Raw genomic sequence first — 6,000 nt, 5'->3', positions numbered from 1 at the left:
AGGCCATTGGAAGCGGGGAAAAAATCTTCCCTAACAAAATGATTTTTGCAAAGTGATTTCTTTTTTAAGTGAGAGAGGGTCCCCTTTTTAGCGTCGGGACCTTCCGTCCGGCAGGAAGCCCTTTCTCCCGTCTTTGGCTCCCAGCATCCAGGGTGAGCGCCAAAGCCGCCTGGACCTAGCGCTGACGCTCCGCGACCGGCCGCACCCTCCACGGACCAGGCCCCGCCTCTCCCCGGCTTTCCAGTAACTGGTGCGGGGAAGAGGGCGCCAGGAAGATCCCGGTTTTCCTCCGTCCCCGGCGGCGGACGCGGACGGCGCACGCACGCGGCCCAAGGGAGGGGGAGTCTCCGCCGCTGCCCGGGATCCCCTCCGCGTCTCCACGACACCTAACGGGGCAAGTCGCATGCGCGGGAGACACTCGGGGGAAAGGGAGAGTGAGGGGAGGGGCGAAAGCGAAGCGCTGGCCGTCGGAGCGCGCGAGGTCACTGACGACGCATGCGCCGGGAGGGAGCGCAATCACAGACGCTGCCGGCGGCCACCGGTTTAAAGGAGGAAACCCCCGAGAGCGAGAGCGCGGAGGAAATCTGGCCGCCGACGCGTGCGCGCTCCCGGTGAGTGGCGCCCCAACGGGTGGGCCCGGGGCTTGAGGGCCGCCCGTAGGCTTGCCTCGCCGCGCATGCGTATTCCCGGTGCCGGTGGAGGAGGGGAAGGGAAGGGAGGGGGAGGAGGAGCGGGCGGCAGGAGCGGTGAATTACTGGGGGTGGGCTGGGGGCGCCGCTCGTGGCCCAGGTGCAGCTCGTGCTCGGAGCCGCAGTGCCTCCTGGACGCTGCTGCGTTAGTCGTTCCGAGTCGGCGCAGCCAGACTCCCGGGTGGGGGAGGGAGAAAGCCGGAGCCGCGGCCAGCTACACGGTGAGGGCGCGGGGTAGAGGAGCGAGCGGGGGGCGGCGAGTGTGGGGTTGGGGGCGGCGGCCGAGGGAGAGGAAGGCGGGAGCTGGAGCCCAAGTTTTGACTGCTGCTGTAGTGTGTCTTTTCCTGGGAGTTGGGGCGGAGGCCCGCCCTGTGTGCAGGGCCCTCCGGGGCAGCTGGGGTTACCTGCGGGGCAGGGGCGGGATTGGGGTGCACGGCGGGGCCGGGTGGCTGGTGCGCGCCCCGGGGCTGGGGCCAATTCTAGCGGCAGAGCAGCCAGGAAAGCCGGAGACCCGGTGCCGAAAGGGCTGTTGCTCGGGACCCGCTAGGCCTTGTGACCCACTTTATTCCTGTCACAACTTGGGCACGTTTGGAGCGGCGCCCAATGGGGCGCCGGGCCGGCCAGCTACTCCGGAGGAACCCCCGCCCTCCCGGCGCCCGAACCGCGCGCCGCGGTCCGCGCTGCCGGTGTCGCCGCCCTTGGGCCGGTTCCGTTAGTGGTCGCGGTTCCGGACTCGGTCCCTGGGGAGCGCGGCGCGGGTTCGAGGGCCCCGGCGCGGGGTCTTGTTTCGGTGAATCCGCGCCTCGCCACTCGGCGCCTGCGAAGCCGGAGTCTGTGGCTGGTCCAGGCGCTCTGGCCCCTGGTGTGAAATTTCGAACACGTAGCGCCGCAGAGCTTGTGTTCTTGAGTTTGTTTTTGCTGGGGTGGAAGTCATCCTGAGTAGAATCCCCAAAGATAAAAGGCTAGGCCTCTGACCAGGCAGGTGAAAGATCGAATCAAATGGTGGGGTCTTGTAATTAGTATGCCACGCTATGCGACTTCAAGGCTTTGAAAAAAAAAAATCAATGTTTTCTTTTACAGTGAAAGAAAAGCACAAGAAATAAAGAAACTTTTACTGTCATTGTTGATTTGACTATTACACCGACCCAAGTCCAAACCAAAAAAAAAAAGGTAATTTCACTTGAAGATTGCATTGTAATATGTAGTTTTAACTGATAAGAGGAGAAAATTGTGGAATATTTTCCCTGTCTGTTTGAAAAACAAACACTGAAAAAGGAAATAATTTAGATAATACGTTGTGTTTTTTGAAAGTTATTCTTTGGGGCACCTCAAGTCTGTTTTGTTTTAAAATCTTGTTAGGGGGAAAGAAACTAAGGTGTTACGTAGTCGACTGAATAGAACACCATTAAAGGTTAGCCTGAAGAAAGACGGTGAAAGTGGTTGAACTAGTCATGATCAGCTGTGAAAAAGAAGAATGAGGAAGCTTTCTGTGTACTGATATGGAAAGATCTCCAAAGTATGTTATAAAGTAAAAACACCAAGGTGTACAATAGTGTGTGAATGATATGCTACTTTATGTGTTAAGGGAGGGGTGGAATATGAATATCAACCTGTGTTTGCTTTTCTAAGTATAAAGGGAACTCTGGGAAGACACTGTAAAACTAATAAAGGTGAAGGAGAGGGAGAAGTAGTGGCCTGATGAGGGGAGGGTGGGAAATGAGATGTACACTATGTTTTAAAAATATTTGTGACTATATTATGGGTTTATAAACTAGATGAAACAAATCCTGCCCTCCAAAATAATTTGCTCAGTGGTTTTGTCCTCTGGTCTCTCTCCCCTAATTTATGGTGATTTTGGCCATTTTCAATATGACTGCTCTTAATATTTTTTAGGAAAATGAACCAAAATTGAAAGAACGTTTAGAATAAGTTTGGCTATTTATACATTAGTTTTTAAGATGCTGAAGTCACAAATTTAACTTTTAATGATGTTTAGTCATATTTACTTTGCTAAAATATTTAATGACATTATTTACATTTGGCATTATGGCCGGATAGTGCTGTTTTCAGATTATAGTTTGTGTCCTCCCTCCACTTTTTTCAGAAGTCAGTTGTATAAAATTTTACTTTTACTTTTTTTAACCCAATAATTGTCATGACAAAACAGTTGGAAAATATGAACACTCAATTAAAATGATAATAGAATTAATTGTCCAGTAGTTTGCTTTTCAGATTGGGAAACTTTTTTCTCTTAAGGAAATAAGACATGAGCCCCAGTAAAATGTAAACTTGTGTGTGTGTGTGTGTGTGTGTGTGTGTGTAATTCTTCCAAAAAATTAAAACAGATGTGGTGCAAAAAAACCCATTTTTTTATGCCAGCCTAACTTTTTTTTTGAAAAAAATATATCTTTATTGATTTCAGAGAGAGGAAGGGAAAGGGAGAGAAAAAGAGAGATAGAAACATCAATGATGAGAGAGTCATTGATCACTGTCTCCTGCACGCCCCCCACTGGGGATCGAGCCTCCAACCAGGGCATGTGCCCTGACCAGGAATGAAACCTTAATCTCCTGAATTATAGGTCCACGCTCAACCCCTGAGCCATGCAGGCTGGGCCAGCCTAATCTTTTAAATTAGGTAAATTTGAAGAGAGGTTTGGTTGTTAGAGTGGATATAATTTTGGCGGGAGGGTGCTCAGCTCTCTCTGGTGGTTAATACTGTATAATCAAAGCAGTGAATGCTGAGTAGTGGGTGACAGTTGCTGTGAGCGTTTTTGTTTCTTTATCAATCGTTCTTTGTTATTTCTGTTTGATCTGTAGGTCTCTAATAGCCCAAAATGGCATTTATTTTTTCTTTGAATTCCATGTTGGTCTATTTAATCTTCTTGAAAAAATAGAATTAACTTTCAAAGTTTTAAAATTACAGAAGCAAATTGATACTCTTGGAAAATTAATACAGTGCACATATTGGGGTGGGCAAACTAGGTTTATAGTTGTGAGTATGGGAAACACAGTTTACTCTTGTATTGTTATTTATTTTTGTATTTTTCACATGAACAACTGTAAACCTACTTTTGTCCACTCCTGTAAAATAAGTGAAAATATGCTTTGCACACTTCTACTTCTTATATCCCTCCTCAGGAATAACTGCTGTTAACACTGTTGTATAACCTTATACACACACACACACACACACACACACACACACACATACATATAATTTTTAATCCTCTCCCAAGGATGTGTCCATTGATTTTAGAGAGAGGGAGGGAGAGAGAAAGAGGAAGAAACATAGAAACGTCGATGTGAAAGACAAACATCGATTGGTTGCCTCTTGTATTTGCCCCAATGGGACCTAACCTGCAATCTAGGTATGTGCCCTGACTGGGGATTGAACCCACAGCCTTTGGTGTATGGGACAATGCTCCAACCAACTGAGCCACACTGGCCAGGGCCCTTCTGTATATTTTTTACTGTGCATTTTCAAACATAGACTTTTCAATCTTGAATTGTCTTGATTGATCATCTCTGCCTGTTTGTCTCTTCTGTGAGCTGTGTTACTATCCACAGGACAGGGAAATGACTTGGAGTATGTCAGAAAGTTTCACATATGATTTACACCTTAGGACATACACATCTTTTCACTTGTGAGGAGTCAGTTTGGGGTGCATTTGCAGAGTTTACAGTGAGGTCACTCTGGTATGAGCTTTGGTGTAGGTTGAATTCAGAAGGACTTGGATTCCATGGCTTTTATAGGATTCTAGAGTCCACTTTCTAGGGTTTTCACCTGGCCAATAGCTCACAGGTTAAACTTTGATTTTATTCTCCTGCACTTACAGACAATAGAAAGTGCCATAGATTATATCAGCCTCTCCAGGTCCTCTGAAGTGAGCTGGGCAGACTGTCCTTAACTAGGAGACATTGTTTACTTGGATGGAAGGAATCAAATCCAGCCTTTGAAGGGGAAAGGGGGCAAGAAAGAGGTCTTTTGGTCTAGATTGTGCTTAACTGACAGCAGATAAGTAGTGTGCGGTAGTACCCCTTATTTTCCCTGCAGAGAGAGCACTACTTTTCTAATAATTCCAGAGGTTTTTGTTTTGTTTTTAAACCAAGCTACAATGAATTACCAAGCCTTAATTCTTTTTAGGTGACAGAGTCTGCATCTGCAGGAAGTTCAGAGTATTAATCAAGACTCTTAACTAAGTTACGTGGGATACATAGAAAGATGGGTCATACATAGAAAGATGGGTAGTTGACTCTGCCCTCAGTGGATTTAAAATCTAGTGCAGTTAAATAAGCATGTACATAATGATTATGACACAAGATAGGATATGATAGATTCCAGAAGAAAAACATACATAAGGTTTGTAAGGGTGAGACTGCTTCTAGCTTTTTGTTTTTGTGGGCATGTGGTTTGTCGGGAGAGTGTATCTCTCATCCTTTTAAATAGTTATGGAAGGATAGTACAAATTTTGAAAGCTCAAATCTTAGCTCTTAAATAGTAAGGAAATAAGGAGTTAAATTGCATCCTTATAGCAGGCATTTATGAGACTAATTGATAGTTTATTTTTGTTTGTTTGTTTTTACTCTATCCCACTGGAAAGAGCCATTTGGTGCTTTTTTTTTTATAATTATAATACAGCCTCTCTGAGATTTCAGGATTGTTAGAAATATTAAATTAGGAAATTAATTCTGTCAGTCAACTATTGTTTACCATCAATATGTCAGGCAGTGTTAGTATTAAAAATAAATTGTTTCTTTCTATCACATTTCCTTTTGTCTAATTACATATTTAATGTACCTTCTCCCTCACATTTTAACTTCTGTGTCAAATAAAATATTTATTTTGTTTTAAATATTTTAAACTACGAAGGGAAACCAACATGGTAAAAAGTCAGCATTCCACATTATAGCAGAACTGCCTTTTATTGTTTGTGTATATTACCTTCCAGTTCTTTGCAGATGCCTAAAGTAAAAAAAAATTTTAAGTGAAGTTTTTTGTAGGCATTGTACCAGTGAACATTGCATTTTCTCCTTTTCAGAGTCTAAAATTCTAGATGGAGTTGTATGAATTATTTATAGAATACTTTTAAGTGTCAGAGCAATTAAATCTTACTAATTGGCTATAATTATTATAATGGCATTAGTATTTATAGATAGCTTTACAACCATTTGTTAGTCATTCTTATACCTCTGTTAGGTGAAACTTCTGTAAATCAGGTGGATAAGATAGTCCTGTTTTTCTCTGTGTTTTCGATTATGCAAATATTAACCTAAATGCATCCTCATAACTATAGTTTCAGCTCTTGAGTTT

The 6,000-nt window shown here is 44.6% G+C and overlaps 1 protein-coding gene across 6 annotated transcripts in view; it reads left to right on the top strand.

Annotated features, from left to right (window-relative positions):
• The first annotated feature begins 232 nt into the window (after positions 1 to 232).
• CLOCK (clock circadian regulator) overlaps positions 233 to 6,000 on the top strand; it is a 117,709-nt gene continuing 111,941 nt past the window's right edge. For 2 of the 6 annotated variants that reach the window (XM_081134538.1, XM_081134531.1), the window contains exons 1-2: positions 698 to 910; positions 1,770 to 1,859. The gene's annotated coding sequence lies outside the window, so the exon portion shown is untranslated. Of the gene's footprint in view, positions 612 to 691; positions 911 to 1,769; positions 1,860 to 6,000 lie in introns of those variants that run through there. The other 4 variants (XM_081134535.1, XM_081134532.1, XM_081134534.1 and 1 more) reach the window with 4 other exon arrangements.

The sequence above is a fragment of the Miniopterus schreibersii genome (assembly GCF_964146895.1).
Source record: "Miniopterus schreibersii genome assembly, chromosome: 1".
In the NCBI taxonomy this organism is placed as follows: Eukaryota; Metazoa; Chordata; class Mammalia; order Chiroptera; family Miniopteridae; genus Miniopterus; species Miniopterus schreibersii.
The sequence above is the reverse complement of the archived record's forward strand: the minus strand, read 5'-3'. Positions and strand labels throughout refer to the sequence as shown.